The sequence below is a fragment of the Chlorocebus sabaeus genome, chromosome 2 (assembly GCF_047675955.1).
Source record: "Chlorocebus sabaeus isolate Y175 chromosome 2, mChlSab1.0.hap1, whole genome shotgun sequence".
NCBI lineage: Eukaryota > Metazoa > Chordata > Mammalia > Primates > Cercopithecidae > Chlorocebus > Chlorocebus sabaeus.
In genome coordinates, this window is record NC_132905.1 from 54396694 (window position 1) to 54418865 (window position 22172).

At 44.0% G+C, this 22172-nt stretch overlaps 1 protein-coding gene across 2 annotated transcripts in view; it reads right to left on the minus strand.

Annotated features, from left to right (window-relative positions):
• Positions 1-22172, minus strand: part of LOC119621460 (protein NDRG3-like) — a 118135-nt gene that overhangs the window by 69468 nt on the left and 26495 nt on the right. For both annotated transcript variants that reach the window (XM_073008482.1, XM_073008475.1), the window contains exons 2-3: positions 8947-9118; positions 5151-5235 (exon numbers count right to left, since the gene is read on the minus strand). The gene's annotated coding sequence lies outside the window, so the exon portion shown is untranslated. The remainder of the gene's footprint in view (positions 1-5150; positions 5236-8946; positions 9119-22172) is intronic.

Sequence of the window (22172 nt, forward strand, 5' to 3'; positions counted from 1 at the left end):
AGATCAAGCCACTGTACTCCAGCCTGGGCAACAGAGCAAGACTCCATCTCAAACAACAACAACAACAAAAAAAGTTTTCTTGAAGTCCTTAGGCTTCCACAGATTGTTGAGGAGTGAGGATGTGCGTATGTCTGCGGGCACGCCTTCCCCTCCCTCTAAGTATTTTCTTCTCAGCAATTTTACATATTGGGTTTAGGTTCTGTGGCCAATACAACACTCATCTATTTCCATTCCCTCTTTGACTTCTAACTGCTCAAAAGAGTCCAGAGCAAAGGCAGTGAACACCCATAATCACTGAGCAGGAACTGGGACCAGACCCTGTCTCCCAACCATGGTTCTCAAGACAACACCAGGCTCCAGAAAGTGCAGACCACTACATCCACTCTCGCATTCCATCAGTGAACACCTGGACCTAATTGACAACACCTGCCCTCTTAGAACAACCCTGCTCCAAAGAGGCAGCCTGGTACTATGGGAACGACAGTTTAGGGACTCTGGAGAACCACAGACCTCTATGCAGATCTCAGCTCTACCATCCAAGCGCTTTATAACCTAAAGCAGTTTCCCCCTGTGAGCTTAGTTCCTCATCTGCAAAATAAGAATGGGGTTAATGGCAATAACCTTTCCATGTTTGTGTAAAGACTAAATATGATAAGATATGGAAATAACCTAGCACAGGGTCTGTCACAGACCAAGGGATCAATACCACCAAGTCACCCTAAAAGGGAAGCACAGCACACTGACAACCTTTTTTTTCTTTTTTTGTTTGGAGACGAGTCTTGCTCTGTTGCCCAGGCTAGAGTGCAGTATAGCACTATCTTGGCTCACTGCAACTTCCGCCTCCTGAGTTCAAGTGATTCTCCTGTTTCAGCCTCCTGAGTAGCTAGGACTACAGGTGTGTGTCACCATGCCTGGCTAATTTTTGTATTTTTAGTAGAGATTAGGTTTCACCATGTTGGCCAGGCTGGTCTCCAACTCCTGACCTCAGGTGATTCACTGCCCTGGCCCCACAAAGTGCTGGGATTACAGGCATGAGCCACTGCGCCTGGCCAGCCATTGACATCTTTAAAGGCTATCTAGGCAAAAAAAAAAAAAAAAAGTGGGGGGTGGCGGGAAGCACAATCCCTCTTCCCCCAGAAGAAAACAGCAGCCAAGTTAGCACCTGCATGTGTGGGCCTAAATCTTCCTTTTCTCTTTCTACAAAGCTGTTCACATAGTATCAACCTCCCCACATTTCAAATGTAGAATCAGTTACAGCATGAAGAAAACAAAAAATAAGAGCAGCTTCAGCCAGAGACTCTAGAAACAAGATCACTTCCATAGCATCTCCTGTTATAAATGCAGACTTCAGTCGCTGCCCCAGAGAAACTGGCGGGGTAGGTAGGGGACATGACCCAAAAATATGCATAGTTTTTAGGAAGAAGGAGCTGATTTACCTGCTTATTCAAATTAAAGAACCACAGATCAACAGAAAGGAACAATTCCCCATTTTGTCATAAATGCTAACCTACAAAGTAGTTTCCTTAAAGAAAATCACAGAGCAGAGTTGTACACTACTGGGGGCAGAAAGCCCTGACAGACAATTGACTCTGCTACTCCCCATGTGAAAAAAAGAGGAGCTTCAGGAGGCTGAGGCAGGTGGATGATTTGAGGTCAGGAGTTCCAGACCAGCCTGGCCAATATGGTGAAACTTCGTCTCTACTAAAAATGCAAAAATTAAAGCAGCAGCTTCATTGCTGCAGTTCTATCTTCACCTTCAGGACGTTTCCCTTGGTCAAAAACAAACTAAGTCGTCTCCAAGGTCGAAGCATTCAGCAAACAATGATGGCAGAGCCACCAGAAACGTACACCTGATTTTCATGACAAATATGGTAATACTGTATTAGCTAGTGGAGCCACTTTCTGTATTGCTCTATGGACATATGTAACAACACAAATCAGAATAGAATGGAGCCTGTCCCCTGTTGGCAGAGTCACCCCCCAAAATGGAGAGAACAGTAATCATACCAGCTGGTGTAATAATGAATTGTTTAAAAAACAGCTCATAATTGATGCCAAGTTAAAGCACTGTGTACCCATTAAGATATGGCATTACTGAAGAAATAAAGTACATTTGAAATCTTAAATACACATAAATTAGCCAAGTGTGGTGTGGCGTGTGCCTGTAGTCCCAGCTGCTCAGGAGGCTGAGGCAGGAGAATCACTTGAACCCGGGGGCAGAGGTTGCAGTGAGCAGAGATTGCGCCATTGCACTCCAGCCTGGGCAACAGAACAAGATTCTGTCACAAACAAAAAAAAAAGGGAGGGGGAAGCTAGGCAGCCCCAGCAAAGAGGTGAGGTCAGCTCACCAGAGATGGCTTCCAAACAAAGATTCCCTGAAAGTAGACACCCATCTTTTACTGTCTTTTACAACAACATAGACTGAGAGTCTAACAAGACTACCAACTGCCACTGCCTTCACACTAAATAATGCTTAATCTCCACTGCTGAAGAACCAGTCCAAGTGAAAAAAGCTAAATAATATGGCATTAAATGCCCTATTTTCCAAGTGCTAACAGACTCCCTTAAGAAACTAAAGTTGTTATTTAGTTCTGATTCAATCATGCCAGACTCCTCAGTGCCAGCAGCTGCCACTTCCACTCTGGCTAGAGTCCCCATCCACCAGCCAGATCAACAATCAGCCTTAGCAAAACATCCAAGGAGATTAAGAGTGGCAAGAAAATCACACCAAGCCTTCTAAACATAAATCTACAAGGCGTGACTTCACTATATCCCCTGCCTCCTCCTGGCAGCACCAACAAGACATAAGTGACATTTACAGGAAATAAACATGCTGCCTTGCCAGCAGAGCTGCTCCTCACAGGGCCATTAAGCTGGTGGTCACTGCTACGGATGAACCTAAGGCACAGCAGAAAAGACCAGGGAAAGAGAGAAAAGAGAGACTAGCATTGTCGCTCCCAATCCCACAAGTAATCCCACAGTGAATCGTGATGAAGCAGAAACTGATCATTAGCACTAATCCAAACCTAACATTTTTGAAATAATTATTTCAAAGAGGTTCTGACCCATCCCACACACAAACACAAAACCTTATAGAGACAGGTGCCTACCATGATTAACCTGCACCATCCTGCCCTGCCTCCTCCTGGTAGCTCTATTTCAGCACCTACTTCATTCTACCGCAGGTCTTCTTTTATCTTATTCCATGATGCCAAGCTCTGGGCTCTGCAGGTAGTAGATCTAAACAGTAGATTACTAAGCCTTCATTGCCTCCACCAACACATCTTCCCACCCCTCTTAGAGGCATTAATCATCTTCATCTCCAAATCAGACATAGATCTGAGCTCCTACAAAGGCTAGCCTTCCTTCACAATCTGGGTGGCCAATAGTACCACCTGGCCTGTCCCACTAACTTTCTGTTTCAGGATTGCCCCTCTCCCATATTCTCTCCTCCCTCATCCAGTTAGTCCCAAAAACCAGTCAGTGTGTCAGCGTAATATAGGACTTCAGACCCGAGAACCTCAGGAAAACAGGTTTTGGCAGAAATTTCCACTCATTTTCACGTCCTTCAATTAACTAAATTTCACTGGACAGAATATGGAGCTTCAGAAACAATATATTAGCATTGCAAATGACCATTTTAGGAACTACCATAGCCTTGAGACTCTCCCTCCTATAATTTTAGCTTATGGAGGAAGCACAACTGAAAATACTTTTTTTTTAAAGAGACCGTCTCATTCTGCTGCCCAGGCTGGAGTACAATGACACTCTCATAGCCTGCTGCAGCCTCAAACTCCTGGGCTCAAAGGATCTTCCCACCTCAGCCATGCGAGTCGCTAGGACTACAGAAACATGCCACCACCCTCATCTAATTTTTTCATAGTGAGATGAGGTCTCACTGTGTTGCCCAGGCTGGTCTCAAATTCCTGGCCTCAACTGATCCTCCTACCATGGCCTCCCAAACTGCCGGGATGATAGGCACGAACCATGGTGTTTGGCCTGAAAAATACTTCTCTAAAAAGTTGCGGCTGGATATGGTGGCTCACACCTATAATCCCAACACTTTGGGAGGCTGAGGTGGGTAGATCACATGAGACCAGCCTGGGCAACCTAGCAAAACCTCGTCTCTACTAAAGATACAAAATTTAGCTGACCATGGTGCACGTTGGTAATCCCAGCTACTCGGGAGGCTGAGGCAGGAGAATTGTTTGAACCCAGGAGATGGAAGCTGCAGTGAGCTGAGCTGGCACCACTGCACTCCAGCCTGGGCAACAGAGCAAGACTCTGTCTCAAAAAAGAACAAGAAAAAAAAAAATCATTCTCAGACAAAACTTAGTCAGCCTGAGGCCCAGCAGTTAGTAGAATATTAATAAATACCTGAATAACTTCATCAAATGAAAATTCAGACTGACCTAAGAGTCAACCCTACAGTGGCATCAAGAGGCCTGACTTCCCTAAACATTCACTTCAGAGACCATGGAGACCACACATACCCTGGTGGAACGTGCTTACAACGGTATCACTGGGACCTAGACTCTGTTCTCCAGGTGTCAGGATTCTGACCATACGTATTATCCTCAAAACTCTTTGCCTGCCCTTTTACTAGCAAAATGAGCCTCTATTAGTCAAGTTTCCCATTCTGTCTCCACATGTTCAGCTCTGGCAAAAGAAACCCAACTCAGTGCTCTAACTTCCAGCATCCCAGTTTCCACTAGCCAACTCCAATGTTACAGACCACCCTCAATCACCTTGCATCAAGAAAGCACATTTTTAAAAGTTTGTTAGTGTTCATTTAATTTCTAGGCTATTCACAAATATTCAGGGCTATCTCATCAATTTTATTAGGAACTCCTAGACAGCAAGTACCTGCATACTTCCAGGAAGAGTGACAGATGAACTGTGACTGTTTTAGAAAACAATGCCTGAAAATTAGGGGGTAAAAAGTCAAACTACCTTTTTTGTCCAGTTTTCTTTACACTTATAATTTCTTCCCAACTCCTGACATAGTGATTAACTTGAATAAAGCAGATACCTAGGCAGTAAAGAAATACTGAAAATATACTATCATGCTCTAACATTACAAACATCCCCCCCGCCAACCACCACCACCTAAATCATGAGTAAAAACAACTACAACTCAAATGCCTTACCATCCTTGTTAACAGCAGTGACTCTGGCCGGGTAAAAACGACAATCAGACCAGCAAGCAAGGACCTGCTCATTTATTTGAAATTCCTAAAAAACAAAAAAACAAAACAAAACAAAACAAAAAAAAAAAAAACAAAAGATCCTGTTACCAACCTAATTTCACAGGACATGCACTGTACCAGATCTCATAAAAGAGGCTGGGATTGATAAGAGAGTGAGAAAGGAAAGTAGCTATTGGGATGGAGGAAAATATTTCTGTTGTTCAACACCAGGAGTTGCTATAAATTCGGTGCCATTTGTCCTCGCCAAAAGTTAACGTTTTCAGGGCAACAGAGTTGGAGATGGGGCCTATGAGAGGTGTTTGGGTCATGGTGGCAAATCCCTCATGAACAGATTAATGCTGTCTCACAGGAGTGACTTCTCACTCTCCTGGGAATGGATTCATTCCCAAGAAAGCAAGTTGTTATAAAGCAAGGCTCCTCCTCCTGTTAGCTCCCTCTCTTCACACTTGTCTCCCTCTTTGACCTTCCACCATGTATGATGCAGCATGAAAGCTGATGCCAGAAGACAGTACCATGCACTTGAACTTCCCGGCCTGCAGAATTGTGAGCTAAGCAAACCTCTTTTCTTCATAAATTACCTAGTCTCAGATATTCTATTATAGCAACACAAAAAAGACTAAGACAAGAGTCAAAACAAAAGGGCTGGGACACAAGACCTCAATAAGCCCAAGAGGTCTGGGCAGGCACGGCACAGCACTGATGATAATTCCACCCTAATCAACATACATTCTGAAAATGAGTCTAAGAGGCCAGGACTACTAGGATACACATCCAGTATAGGAGTTAGAAGATTATGAGGCTACTTCATACTCAGGGAAGCAGCATTTAATGCCACCTACACTTCTAAAGGGTCTTTAGCCAGGGAAAGCAACCATTCACCTTTAATATTTTATACACTTTTCCCAGCACACAGTTTGCACTGATAAATTTTGCACAACGGGCCAGGCACAGTGGCTCACACCTGTAATCCCAGCACTCTGGGAGGTCGAGGTGAGCAGATCACCTGAGATCAGGAGGTAGAGAACAGCCTGGCCAACATGGTGAAATCCCCTCTCTACTAAAAATACAAAAATTAGCCAGTGTGGTGGCAGCTGCCTGTAATCCCAGCTTCTCAGAAGGCTGAGGTAGGAGAATCACTTGAACCCAGGAGGTGGAGGTTGCAGTGAGCTGAGATCATGCCATTGCACTCCAGGCTGGGTGACACAGTGAGATTCTGTCTCAAAAAAAAAAAAAAAAAAAAATTGTAGAATGAACACTGAAAAGTCAAATGGAACAATACTGAATAATCCTTAATTGGGAAAAAGAAAAAAAAAGGCCAGTAAGAGTTCAAGTTCCCTAATAGGGTTAAAATAGAAAATAAGCCAGACACACTGGCTTGTGCCTGTAATCCCAGCACTTTGGGAGGCTGGGGCAGGTGGATCACCTGAGGTCAGGAGTCTGGCCAACATGATGAAATCCCACCTCTACTAAAAATACAAAAATTAGCCAGGTGTGGTTGGATGAACCTGTAGTCCCAGCTACTCAGAAGGCTAAGACTCGAGAATCACTTGAACCTGGAAGACAGAGGTTGCAGTGAGCCAAGATCATGCCACTGCACTCCAGCCTTGGCAATAGAGTAAGACTGTCTCAAAAAAAAAAAAAAAAAAAAAGATAAGAAAAAGAAAATAGAAGGCAGGGCTGAGTCAGATCTAAAAGTAGCAGGACTATTATAGATGTCTCAATGCCTGTTTAAAAACCTTAAAACTGGCCAGGCACAAGGGCATGCGCCTAAAATCCCAGGACTTTGGGAGGTACGAAGGATCTTCTTTCTTTGGCAGAAAGATCCCTTAAGGCCAGGAGTTCAAGACCAGCCTGGGCAACATAATGAGACCTTGTCTCTACAAAAAAAAATTTTTAATTAGCCAGGCACAGTGGTATATGCCTATAGTCCCAGGTACTCAGGAGGCTGAGGAAGGAGGATTGCTTGAGCCCAAGAGGTCAAAGCTACATTGAGCAAAGACTGTACCACCGCACTACAGACAGGGCGACAGAGCAAGAAAACGTCTCTTTAAAAAAACAAAAAAACAGGCTGGGCGCAGTGCCTCACACCTGTAATCCCAGCACTTTGGGAGGCTGAGGCAGGCGGATCATGAGGTCAGGAGATCAAGACCATCGTAGCTAACAATGAAACCTCTCTCTACTAAAAATACAAAAAATTAGCCAGGTATGGTGGCATGCACCTGTAGTCCCAGCTACTCGGGAGGCTGAGGCAGGGGAATCGCTTGAACCCAGAAGACGGAGGTTGCAGTGAGCTGAGATCGAGCCACTGCACTCCAGCCTGAGTGACAGAGCAAGACTCCATCTCAAAAACAAACAAACAAAAACACGGCTCTTGAGCTACTTACTCGAGCCCGCTCCCACTCTATGGAGTGTACTTTCATTTCAGTAAATGTGTGCTTTCATTGCTTAAAACAAAGCAAAACAAAACAAAACAAAAAAACCTTGAAACTTCATACTGCATTTTGAAGTCAATAAAAGCTCCAGGCATAGAGATAAAATTGAGAAAAATGGAATACAGTCCAATCAATTCCAAGTTCTTTGAGGGCTTATAAAAGATTTTGCATGACGAGCTTACCCCTATAATCCTAGCACTTTGGGAGACCAAGGTGGGAGGATTGCTTGAGCCCAAGAGTTCAAGACCAGCCTGGGCAACAATGTGAGACACTGTCTGTATAAAAAAAATTTAAAAATTAGCCGGGTGTGGTGGGCCCATGGTCCCAGCTACTCGGGAAGGTGAAGTGGAAAGATTGCTTCAGCCTGAGATTGAGGCTGCAGTGAGCCATGATCGCACCACTGCATTCCAGTCTGGGCAACAGAGCGAGACCCTGTCTCAAAAGAAAAACAAATACCTTGCATATGAGATTAGTACAATGCTCTACATGGAATGATCACTTTATTTTCTTTTTGAGATGGAATCTCACTCTGTCACCTGGGCTGGAGTGCAGTGGCGTGATCATCTTGGCTCACTGCAACCTCTGCCTGCTGGGTTCAAGCAATTCTCCTGCCTCAGCCTCCCGAGTAGCTGGGATGACAGGCACCCTCCACTACACCCAGCTAATTTTTCATGTTTTTAGTAGAGGCGGGGTATCCCAGGCTGGTCTCAAACTCCTGATCTTGTGATTCACCCGCCTCCACCTTCGCCTCCGCCTCCCAAAGTGCTGGGATTACAGGTGTGAGCCACCGCGCCTGGCCGGAATGATCACTTAACAAAAGATCAGATAGCTTAACAAAAGATCAGAAGATCTACTATGTGCCAGGCAGTGTTCTAGAAGTTAGGGATACAGTGCTGTAAAATTGGTCAGGAGTTTGAGACCAGCCTGGCCAATGTGGCAAAACCCCATATCTACTAAAAATACAAAAATTAGCCATGGTGGGCACCTGTAATCCCAGCTACTAGGGAGGCTGAGGCATGAGAATCGCTTGAAACCGAGAGGTGGAGGTTGCAGTGAGCAGAGATTGCACCACTACACTCCAGCCTGGGCAACAGAGCAAGACTCTGTCTCAAAAAACAAACAGACAAACAAACAAAAAAACTGGGATTCTTCAAGAGCCCCAGGTGTCATTGAGATCTCAGGGTTACAACTATAGGCCTAAATAAGAACTGGTCCCCAGCTGCTACTGAACATCAAAGATTGAAACACAAACAGCCCAATGGCTGACCTTGCGTACTATAGAACTTCCCAGATTTCTTACTCACAGAAGATCCATCCTCTTCATGCAAGCCCTCTTTCCTCAGCTGTATTTTCTCTAAAGGGCGTAAATAAGGACTGTCCCAGCAGAACTACTCATCATAACGATGGTTCCAGCGCTTGAAATGGATGAGTACTTTTCCCTCCTCATAGTCAATGTCTTCTATGTGAGCTGGATACCTGAGTCAGAAAAAAAAAAAAAAAAAAAAAAAATTGGCATTCCTTTAATACCCACCCCAAATATCCAAATATCCATAATGGTGTATTTCCAAACCTCTTCCCAAAGGAGAAGGTTACCAGGCCTACCGTTTAGAGACTCCGTGTAATTGGGTCAAATCACAAATTAGGGAAGGTAATAGACCTGAGATCCAAATCCCAACCTGCATATTCCTTATTTTATGAACTATTTTATTTTATTTTATTTTTGAGACAGAGTCTCGCTCTGTCACCCTGGCTGGAATGCAGTGGTGTGCTCTTGGCTCACTGCAACCTCCTGGGTTCAAGTGACTCTCCCTGCCTCAGCCTTCCAGGTAGCAGGGATCACAGGCGCCTGCCACCATGTCCGGCTAATTTTTGTATTTTTAGTAGAGATGGGGTTTCACCATGTTGACCAGGCTGGTCTCAAACTCCTGGCCTTAGGTGATCTGCCTGCCTCAGCCTCCCAAAATGCTGAGATTACAAAGGTGAACCACCATGCCCGGCCAGCTTATAAACTATTAAATTAAACTTTCAGAGCCTGAGTTCCCTCATGTAAAGTGGAAGAAGCACACTGGGTTGTAGTGTGGATTAAACAAGATGACATACACAAAAGACATGAGCACACCAAGAGGCAAGAAGAAAACATTTAACAACTAGATTAGATTTTACGTGTGCCAATAAAGCAGAATGACCATGCAACCCAGACTGTATCTGACAGTCTCAATTTTAAGCATTTTGTAAGCAACATAATGGAATACTATGCAGGGGTTTTTTTGTTTGTTTGAGACAGGGTCTCGCTCTGTCGCTAGGCTGGAGTACAGTGGCGCGATCTCTGCTCACTGCAACCTCCACCTCCCTGGTTCAAGAGATTCCCCTGCCTCAGCTTCCGGAGTAGCTGGGATTACAGGCACCCGCCACCACGCCCGGCTAATTTTTGTATTTTTAGTAGACGGGGTTTCACCATGTTGGCCAGGATGGTCTTGATCTCTTGACCACATGATCTGCCTGCCTCAGCCTCCCAAAGCGCTAGCATTACAGGCATGAGCCACCACGCCTGGCCTTATACTACACAGTTATTAAAAAGAACAAGATGATTTTTATCTGTCAAGATATGGAAAGCTTTTCTAAGGTATACAGTTACATGATGCAGAACACTGTATATGTTAAGCTATTGCTTTGTTTTATTGATTGACTGATTGACTGATTGATTGAGACAGGGTCTCACTCTGTCACCCAGGCTGAAGTGCAGTGGCATGATCTCAGCTCACTACAACCTCCCTCTCCCCAGCTCAAGTGTCCCTCCAGCCTTAGCCTCCCAAGTAGTTGAAACTACAGGCGCACACCACCATACAAGGCTAATTTTTGTATTTATTGTAGAGACAGAGTTCTGTTATGTTGCCCAGGCTGGTCTCAAACTCCAGGGCTCAAGCTATCTGCCCACTTCAGCCTCCCCAAATGCTGGAATTACAGGCATGAGTCACCACACCTGACTTATTTTTTTAAAGAAGAGAAAGAAGGATATGTATTCACATATGCTTATATATGCAAAAAGTATTTGGAAGGATGCCCAAGAAACAACAAAGGTTACTTGTGGAAAAGTGTGGCCAGTTCAGTAGATAGTTTCTTTCAACCTCCATTTAACCTTCTTTCTAGACTGAGAGTTGGGAAAATCAACAACTACATTTCCCTGACTTCCTTACAATTGGTGGCCAAGGTCGTAAAAACCCTTGGGTTAGTGGCCAGGTCCAGCACAAGGCCTGTCAAGCTTCCACATACATGTAAATCATCAGGGTATCCTGTTGAAATGAAAATTCTGATTCAGTAGGCCAAGCTGGGGCCTAAGAGCTCTCACAAGCTCCCAGATGTTGCTGCTGCTGCTGCTGCTGCTGCTGCTCTGCAATAGTCAGAGCCTAATGTCTAATCATCAGCTTCATGCATGTCAGGCAGCAGTGGTGCAGATGGCAGTGCCAGTAGTGATTTCCTGACCTCCAGATCACAGCTACAATTGTGGGCCTTTCAAGATGATACCCTAAGGGCAGCCTCCTTGAGTCCCACCCTTCCAGCCTTTCCAGCAATGTAGTACCCAATTCCCTACGTTAAATCCTTTTGTGGTTAAAATACTCAGGCTGGTTTCTTTTTCCAGCATTTATTCCTGACACAAGAGAGATATCTGGATAAGAGGCGGGGAGGGGCAAAAATAGGAGGGAGACTTTTTGCAGTATACCTTATAATGCTTTTTTATTTCAACTATATAAAGGTACTGCTCATTCCAAAAAATAAAGGGTTAAAAATAAATAAAAATATTGTATGGAGTTTTTCTCTGAAAACACTTATATTAATCAAATAGCTATTTGAGACTGACAAAGTTTACATTCTATCCGTATTTTCTCCCTGCAACCTGGTTTGTACCATTTCCTTCCTTTCTTATATCCAGCACCTAGTACAGTGCTGTCCTAATAAACACATGCTACCTAAATGAACAGGCCTGCTTTCTTGTGTCTGTATACTGTGTACTTTTCAGCCCTACACTAGCACCCTCTAAGGCAGTTTGCTTGGCGTTATTAACGTATCGCAGTACTTTGCACATACTAGGTACTCAATAAATGTTTAGCAAATGAATTCCACTCTTCTTATTCTTCCCAAAGGTCATGTATTCTGTCAGTTTTTTTAATTCCAACATTCTCAGACTTTAGCAACCTATTCCAATTCCACTCCTCAAGTTCAGGCCCCCATCACTTCATGTGTATAATCCTCACAGAGGACTGGAAGAGTATGTTTTCCATAATTCCTAATTGCTACTATGCATACCTTAATTGCTCAAAAATATTAACAAAAGACATAAACAGCCCTGAAACTAGTCTTCCTACTCCAATCCAACTGACAGCTGCTATAAACACAAGACATCTTGACAGCAGACTGGCTAATTGTCTGATCTGACAAATGAAATAGTACAACTGTAGGAGACAAGAGAGGATTCCCTAAATCCACTTCTCTCTGCAAAATGGGGAGAAGGATATCAATATGGCAATTATGTATCTCTTACCCTCTCATTCATTCAGCCTACCTGAAGCTAGTAAACCTCTCTAAAACAACACAATCTGTTCTAACACATTCCTATTCAAACCACTTTTTTTTTTTTTTTTGAGATGGAGTCTCGCTCTGTCGCCCAGGCTGGAGTGCAGTGGAGCGATCTCAGCTCACTGCAAGCTCCGCCTCCTGGGTTCATGCCATTCTCCTGCCTCAGCCTCCCAAGTAGCTGGGACCACAGGCGCCCACCACCATGCCCGGCTAATTTTTTTGTATTTTTAGTAAAGACGGGGTTTCATCGTGTTAGCCAGGATGGTCTCAATCTCCTGATCTCGTGATCCGCCCGCCTCGGCCTCCCAAAGTGCTGGGATTACAGGCATGAGTCATTGCGCCTGGCCTTAAACCACTTTCTTTAATGGTTTACTATCTCTAGCAACAGTTTTCTCACACAGGGTCCTTGGACTAAGGCAGGAAATTTTCTTTACATGGAAATCATTTTTTTTTTTTTTTTTTTTTGAGACAGGGTCTTGCTCTGTTGCCCAGGCTGGAGTACAGTGGTGCCACCATGGCACACTACAGCTTTGAACTCCTTACCTCAAGTGATCCCCCAGCTCAGCCACCAGAGTTGCTGGGACTGCAGGCTCATACCATCACGCCCAGCTAATTTTTTGTCATTTTTTTTGTAGAGGTACAGTCTCACTATGTTGCCCAGGCTGGTCTTAAACACCTGGGCTCAAGTATCCTCCTGCCTCAGCCTCTCAAATTGCTGGGATTACAAGCATGAGCCACCACGCCCTGCTTGAAATTGCATTCTTTCTTTTACTATTTAAATATACCTTTTAAGTTAAAAAGATAACAACTGTTTGTTTTTAATACCCTTCCTAATATTACACAGCCTTCAAAAAGAATAAGGCAGCTCTATGTATTGATTTTAATTTTTTTAATGTATTGATTTTAAAAGATCTCTAAGAAATGTAGGGGTAAACTCAAGCTGTCAAACAGTATTTGAATGCACTACCATTTATGTGGGGGAAGGGAGAGAGCCAATACAGTCATACCTGTTTTTAAATGCGTGGGCTATCTCGGGAAGGAGGATCAAGTAACCTCCTTTTGCCTCCTGGAAGGGGAACTGAATAGTTTTAAGCAACTAGAGAGGATGTATGAGACTCATTTCATTTGCTGTATATCCTTTTGGACATTTTAAATGCTGTACCATGAACATATATTAACTATTAAAAGTACATAATTACATACTTATTTTAAACGTACTTATTTGGCAAAATTAAAAGTTGGCAACCTCAGGGCAAATCTTAAATTATTTTGGATATGCACTGGTCGGAAGTCAGGATTCATAGAATCAAGTGTGAACTCCTAGGCCACCAACTCCACTTGCTCTGAAGGGTCTTTGTGTCCTCGGCTAATATAAAGAAAGCTTCTCCCTTATTCAAAAAAACTTTACTGGGCACACGTATCCCACTCTCTGCAGACCTAAACAAACCCCTCCAAGAGGCTCAATAGTAGCCAAGGGGCAAAATTTTCCAAAGATTAAGTGGTCCTCCCCACTTCCCTAAAGTATGACAAAGATGCAAGTCATTTATGGCGGTGGGGACTCAATTACATTTCAGAGAAGAGGGAGGCTACAAAAACCATCTTAGAGATCAACCTGGTAAGACTTAGTAGATCACAACTCTGCCTGCCTTGGGGACAGCTTAGCTTCATCAGTCAACCGGAATTTACTAAGTGCTTTTGATCTGACCAGTCAATTCTAGGTCTTGGAAGGGATTATACAAACATGTGTTCTGGCCCCTGCCCTTGAGGAGAACCAGACACATAAATGGATTAGGCTTTAAAACTATTACGTTGTCAAGCCTGTAATCCCAGCACTTAGGGAGGCCGAGACGGGCGGATCACGAGGTCAGGAGATCGAGACCATCCTGGCTAACACGGTGAAACCCCGTCTCTACTAAAAATACAAAAAACTAGCCGGGCGCGGTGGCGGGCGCCTGTAGTCCCAGCTACTCCGGAGGCTGAGGCAGGAGAATGGCGTGAACCCGGGAGGCGGAGCTTGCAGTGAGCTGAGATCCGGCCACTGCATTCCAGCCCGGGCTACAGAGCAAGATTCCGTCTCAAAAACAAAAAAACAAAACAAAAAAAAAACTATTAGGTTGAACCACATTTAATTGCTGATAATCAACTACTTTTTACCTACCAAAATAGCAATTTTATCTGGTTCAATCTAAATATTTGGACAACCATAAAGCATGCTGAAGATGATGAGACAGGGTTAACAAAAGAGATATGAATGGAATTTGTACAGACAGAAAAAGGAAGAAAGAATTTCTAGCTTCCATGTGTAACTAAGAGCCATTGATGAGACTCTAGTTTCCAAACTAACATTGCAGCTGGGAGTTACATTTCCAATCAATGGGAATATTAGCCAGAAAGGGGCAGACAATCAAACTAATAACAAAAATTAGCTCTTAGGAGGGGACAGGGATTAGGAATAGCTAAGAGATTTTTGCTTTAGTGTGAATTTTTTTTTAATTTAGTTAAATATTACTTTATAAGCAAAAATTAAGTACTTTTTGGGGTTTTGGGTTTTGTTTTTTGTTTGTTTGTTTTTGGTTTTTGTTTTGTTTTTGAGACAGGGTCTTACTCTGTCACCCAGGATGGAGTACAATGGTGCAATCTCCACTCACTGCAGCCTCGACCTACCAGGCTCAGGTGATCCACCTCAGCCTCCTGAGTAACTGGGACTACAGACTCACGCCACCATGCTTGGATAAGTTACTTTTTTGGTATTTTTTGTAGAGACGGGGTTTTTTGTAGAGACGGGGTTTTGCCATGTTGCTCAGGCTGGTCTCGAATTCTCAGCCTCAAGTGATCGCTGGCCTTGGCCTCTGAAAGTGCTAGGATTACAGGTATGAGCCACTGCACCCAGCCAAAAATAAATACTTTTAAATTAAAAGTTTAAAAAACTTTTTTAAAGATATCAACCGATATCTTCATGAATATTATGTTTATGTACCGCTATGGCATACCCACAAATTGGCATATTATACAGCCATAAGAAAGAATGAAGACACATTCTAAGAGCTGATATGGAAAGATTTCTATGACACATTAAGTTTTTCAAAAACAAGTTACAGAATAGTGTGTATCTTATGACATCTTTTGTGTTATAGAAGAGGAAAATAAGAATATTGGCTGGACATGGTGGCTCATGTCTATAATCCCAGCATTTTGAGAGGCCAAGATGAGAGGATCACTTTGAAGCCAGGAGTTTGAGACCAGCCTGAGCAACACAGCAAGACCTCATCTCTAAAAAAAAAAAAAGTTAAAAAAAAATTCGCTAGGAGTAGGGGTGCGTGCCAGCTACTCAGAAGGCTGAGGTGGGAGGATCACTTGAGCCCAAGAGTTCAAAGCTGCAGTGAGCTATAATTGTGCCACTGCACTCTACCCTGGGGACAGAGTGAGACCCCATCTAAAAAACAGATAATAATAATACATTTTTAGAATTTTCAGCCTTTGTCAAGAAGATTATAAAACTTTTCTCTTTTATTTTATCTTTTTCTTTTTTGAGATGAAGTCTCATGCTGTCACCCAGGCTAGAGTGCAGTGGTGTGATCTCGGCTCACTGCAACCTCCGTCTCCCAGGTTCCAGTGATTCTCCCACCTCAGCCTCCCAAGTAGCTGGGACTACAGGTGCATGCTACCATACCTGGCTAATTTTTTGTATTTTTAGTAGAGATAGGTTTCATCATGTTAGCCAGGTTGGTCTCAAACTCCTGACCTCAAGTGATCTACCTGCCTTGGCTTCTCAAAGTGCTGGGATTATAGGTGTAAGCCACTGCACCCAGCCTCTTCTATTCTGTAAATATAATGAACTGATCGATTTCTTAAATTTAGGTTATCATTACTCTGCTAGAATAAATCATATTTGGTTTCATGCACATTCATTTAATAAGTCTCTACTTGGTGTTTCAGGATTTTATTGACAAGAATTGTACCTCTTTTATAAATGAGATCTGTCCAAGTTTCCTTGTATTATGCCCTTCCTGCCCAGTTTATTAGGCTATGATAACCTCACAGACAAACTAGAATGCTTTATTTCATTTTCTATGAAACCACCTACTCTGAGGGCCTCCTTAGAAGGTAGTTCTTTGTCTACCTTTCCCATCACTTCTATGGTCACTAGTCTGATTAAGTTTCCTACCTCTTCTTTTTTTTTGAGACGGCATCTCGCTCTGTCACCCAGGCTGGAGTGCAGTGGCATGATCTCAGTTCACTGCAACCTCCGCCTCCTGGGTTCAAGTGATTATCCTGCCTCAGCCTCCTGAGTAGCTGGGATTACAGGCGCCCGCCACCATGCCCTGCTAATTTTTATATTTTTAATAGAGACGGGGTTTCAGCATGTTGGCCAGGATGATCTCAATCTCTTTACCTCGTGATCCATCCCCCTTAGCCTCCCAAAGTGCTGGGATTACAGGCATGAGCCATCGCACCCAGCCTCCTACCTCTTCTTGAGTCCATTTCAGTCCATTTTTCCTACACTGATAAGAGAGTTTGAAATGATAATCAGGTACAACTTAAATGTTCAAAAATCAATAGTTTTCCTTGGAAGAAAGAGTTCAAGAGTCAACAAAAATGTTTCAAACTCAAGTCACAAACAAGATTTTTAAATGGCTAATACAAACACAAGGCTGCTAAGCACTTTACAGGGCAGGAACTATGCCCTATGAACTTCATTATTCAACAAACACTCCTGAGTTTGTATTATGAGACAAACAAACTGCTAGGTCCTGGAGACACAGAATAGATGACCAATCATCAGAGCCCCCAGGGTGGCAAGAGCCCAAAGAGAAATTTGTTAAGCCTATGGGATTTCCCATTCCTCTCCACAAGCAAAAAGATCAGGAACACTCTGGATCTCAGGAAGAAAGGAGAGGAAAAAAAGCATAGCTGGCCGGGCACAGTGGCTTATACCTGTAATCCCAGCACTTTGGGAGGCCGAGGCGGGCAGATCACCCAAGGTTGGAAGTTCGAGACCAGCCTGACCAACATGGAGAAACCCCCATCTCTACTAAAAATACAAAATTAGCTGGGTGTGGTGCCACATGCCTGCAATCCCAGCTACTTGAGAGGCTGAGGCAGGAGAATCACTTTACCCGAGAGGTGGAGGTTGTGGTGAGCCGAGATCACACCATTGCACTCCAGCCTAGGCAACAAGAGCGGAACTCCATCTCAAAAAACCAAAAAACAAAAAACAAACAAACAAAAAAAAAAGCATAGCTCTAGAATGAACCAGCCTGCCTATATCCCATAACCAGGACTAGAGGAAAGAGAGGCATTATCTCTCCTCCATGTCCAGCCCAGGCTGGACAGTCTGGGTTTCTGCTGCTCTTCACTGCCCCCTTCTAAAGCACTTGAATAAATCCTCCCCTCTTTTTATTTTTATTTTATGTTTTTTTTTTTTTTGAGACGGAGTCTCACTCTGTCACCCAGGCTGGAGTGCAGTGGTGCGATCTCGGCTCACTGCAACCTCTGCATCCCGGGTTCAAGCAAGTCTCCTGCCTCAGCCTCCTGAGTAGTTGGGATTACAGGTGTGTGCCACCACGCCTGGCCAGTTTTTGTATTTTTAGTAGAGACAGGGTTTCACCATGTTGGCCAGGCTGGTCTTGAACTCTTGACTTCGTGATCTGCCCGCCTCACCCTCGCAAGTGCTGGGATTACAGGCATGAGTCACTGATCCGGGACTATTTTTTATTTTTTTTAACTCTTCATTCTAGAGCCCACGATAAACTTTTTCATCAGAGTCCCATTTTTTCTAACTAGAGGGTTGGGAACGGTTTCAGAGAAGACTTAGCCTTTGGATCAAACCTTCAGAGATCGAGTCTGAATCTGCAGGGTATCCTGCATATATTAGACATCCAATAAAGGTTCACCAGATGTACTTTTTAAAAAGATTTGGAGCCACAAAACAGCAATAGGAATATATAAACAAACCAAGATGAATCATCAAAATAAACCAATGATATCCATGTTGTAGATGTCAGGAGGACAAACATACCCCAGCATGAGAACTGTTAATTTGGAGGGGATACATGCACATGGTGGTCACCATGACAAAATTAGTCACAAAACTGTTTTCCAAAGGCCAAAAAGTATCAAAAACTCTTATCTAAAATTCAACTTGGAAAGGACAGATAAGCAAAACTTCATAATAAACAAGGTTACCATAATGAGCTTAATTTAAGCAAGTCATATAACTAGTCACTAAGCCAACCAAGAAGCCACAGAAGACCAGTATAGCCAATGTCAAATGGAAAAGGACAAAGAGAATGAACAGAAATCAGCAGAAGAAAAATTCATTAAACGATAATTCCACAAACATTTTCTGAGTACCTACTCTGGGCCAGGAAGTATACTAGGGTTTAGAAATACAGAACCACATTTTTTTTTTTTTTTTTTTTTTTTTTTTTTGAGACGGAGTCTCACTCTGTCACCCAGGCTGGAGTACAGTGGTGCAATCTCAGCTCACCACAACCTCCACCTCCCGGGTTCAAGTGTTTCTCCTGCCTCAGCCTCCCAAGTAGCTGGGACTACAAGTGCCCACCACCACACCTAGCTAACATTTTTTGTATTTTTAGTAGAGACAGGGTTTTACTATATTGGCCAGGCTGGTCTCGAACTCCTGACCTCGTGATCCACCCGCCTTGGCCTCCCAAAGTGCTGAGATTACAGGCATGAGCCACCACATCTGGCCAGAACCAAATCTATTAAGATGTGTGATCACAGCAACTGGCAGAGGATGACAGGCCCTATGTTACAAGACATAGTAGACTTTCTTTTTTTTTTTTTTTTTTTTGAGACGGAGTCTTGCTCTGTCGCCCGGGCTGGAGTGCAGTGGCCGGATCTCAGCTCACTGCAAGCTCCGCCTCCCGGGTTTACACCATTCTCCTGCCTCAGCCTCCCGAGTAGCTGGGACTACAGGCGCCCGCCACTTTGTCCGGCTAGTTTTTTTGTACTTTTTGTAGAGACGGGGTTCCACCGGGTTAGCCAGGATGGTCTCGATCTCCTGACCTCGTGATCCTCCCGTCTCGGCCTCCCAAAGTGCTGGGATTACAGGCTTGAGCCACCGCGCCCAGCCACAGTAGACTTTCAATTCCTCAGACACACCACACACCTTCCCATACCAAGTATACTCCCTTTACCTGAAACAACAACCCCTGCCCACTCTTCCCAGGGAACATCCTTATCCTCCTATAGCCTCAGAATCTCTGACTACACTACCTCAAGTAGCTCCCATTTCCTTCCAGTCTGTGTCAGTTTCCTACATGTTTCCTTCATAGCATTTACCCCAATCTGTTATTATTTCATTTGTTTGTGTTTGTGGCCTGCTTCCCCAAGAGACAACAGGCACTGCTAGAGGCATCTGTCTCTTAATCACTACAGTATCGTCTGGGGGAATAAAAGTATGTAAGTATGTCTATAGGTACAAATAATTGTAATAAAGTATACCAGGTGCAACAACAGACGACTCCTTAAGGTAGAGTAAGATACAGAGGAGCAAAAGGGGAGAGGGAGAGGAAGAGGACCAAGTGAGAGGAGGGCCCAAGACAACCCTGGGGAAAAGGAGACACTTGATCTCCATTCTGAAAGATGAGTAGGCATTTTCCAGCTGATCAAGGAGTCAGTGAAGCTGGGGAGAGTTTCTGGGAGAGGATGTAATAGGAGTAAACCAGCACAGTACAGAGGAAAGAAAGCACAAAAGAGGACAAGGAAATTCAAGGGGATGGAGGAAACAACAACTCCGTTTGAGGGGCCATGGAGGATCTTATGGATGGACTGCTGAGCCCTAAATGAATGTTTGCCAAGAGCAGTCCACGCGTGGCAACCAATACACCAACTGCGTGTTGGTGAACACAGAGCTGCTGGTCCACAAGGTCTCCATGAGGAATGAAGAATATTATATTGTGCTTTTCAGTAATCTGGACCCTCTTTATCAAAGCTTCCCAGCTGAGGTGCCACAAATGGGTTACCAGTGGGCAATGACATGAAGAACGTTGAGATGCCAGATAACCACCATATAATCAAGAACTCCTAGAAAATTTTAGTGTGTGAGGCTGGACGCAGTGGCCCATTCTTGTAATGCCAGTGCTTTCTGAGACCAAGGCAGGCGGCCAGGAGTTCAAGACCAGCCTGGGCAACAGAGGAAGACTCTGTCTCTACAAAAAAATTTTTTTTAATTAGCGAGGCCTGTAGTCCTAGCTACTTAAGAGGCTGGAGTTGGGGAATCACTTGAGGCCAGGAGTGCGAGGCTGCAGTGAGCTATGATCACAATACCACTGCACTCCAGCCTGGGCAAGAGAGTGAGACCTTATTTTTAAAAAAATTTAATCAGCCCAGCACAATAGCTTACGCCTATAATCCCAGCATTTTGGGTGGCTGAAGGAGAAGGATCCCCTGAGCCCAGGAGTTTGAGATCAGCATGGGAAACATAGGGAGACCCCATCTCTCTGGACAAAAAAAGAATTTTTACTTAGCCAGACGTGGTGATGCACGCCTGTAGTCCCAGCTACTCAAGAGGCGGAGGTGAGAGGATCACCGGAGCCCAGAAGGTTGAGGCTGTGGTGAGCCATGATAACACTACTGAACTCCACCCTGGGTGATACAGTGAGACCCAAAATAAATAAATGGGAAGGAAGGAAGGGAGGGAGGGAGGGAATAACTTTAGTGTGTATATTTGTAACTAACCTGGCATTATAAAATCACTCCCAAATAGTAGCTGGAACAACTACATGTCTGCAAATTTGGCACTCATTCCTTCAAAAGGTAGGTTTTAATTGTTTTATCCTTGAATATGGCCTCATTTCTAACAAGCAGAATGTGGCAAAAGTGATAGCGTGGGACTTCCAAAGCTGGGTTATAAAAAGCACTGCAGCAGGACGGGGGAGAGAGAATATCAGGAAGAAGAGTTAATGGATGCTGGGCTTAATACCTAGGTGATGGGATGATCTGTGCAGCAAACTACCATGGCACACATTTACCTATGTAACAAACCTGCAAATCTCGCACATGTACCCCAGAACTTAAAGTGGAAGGCAAAAAAAAAACAAAAAAAGCAATCTTTTGAATTAATAAAGTGATGGATTATCTAACTACCAAGTTGATGTGAAAAAGAAAAAAAGCACTGCAGCCATTCCACTTCTGGGTATATATCCAAAAACACTGAACACAAGGACTCAAACAGATGTCTGTACTCCAGAATTCACACAGCATTATTCACAATAGTCAAAAAGCCACCCAAGTGTCTAACATATGGATAGATAAAAGGTGGTATATCCATACAATGGAATAGTATTTACCCTTAAAAAGGAATAAAACTCTAATACATGCTACAACACAGATGAACCTTGAGCACTTATGCTAAGTGAAATAAGCCATTTGAAGGACAAATGCTGCATGATTCCATTCATATGAGCTATCTAGAGTAGCCAGATTAATGAAAGCAGAATAGAGGTTACCAGGAGCTAAGGGGAAAAGGGAGGGGGCAGTTGTTGATTAATAGATACAGGGTTTCAGTGTGGAGAGATGAAAACATTGGGCCAGGCACGGTGGCTCACACCTGTAATCCCAGCATTCTGGGAGGCTGAGGCAGGTGGACTGCCTGAATTCGGGAGTTCGAGACCAGCCTGGGCAACACAGTGAAACTCCGTCTCTATTAAAACACAAAAAGTAGGCCGGGTGCGGTGGCTCAAGCCTGTAATCCCAGCACTTTGGGAGGCTGAGACGGGCGGATCACGAGGTCAGGAGATCGAGACCATCCTGGCTAACACGGGGAAACCCCATCTCTACTAAAAAATACAAAAAACCAGCCAGGCGAGATGGCGGGCACCTGTAGTCCCAGCTACTCGGGAGGCTGAGGCAGAAGAATTGCTTGAACCCAGGAGGCGGAGGTTGCAGTGAGCTGAGATCACGCCACGGTACTCTAGCCTAGGAGACAGAG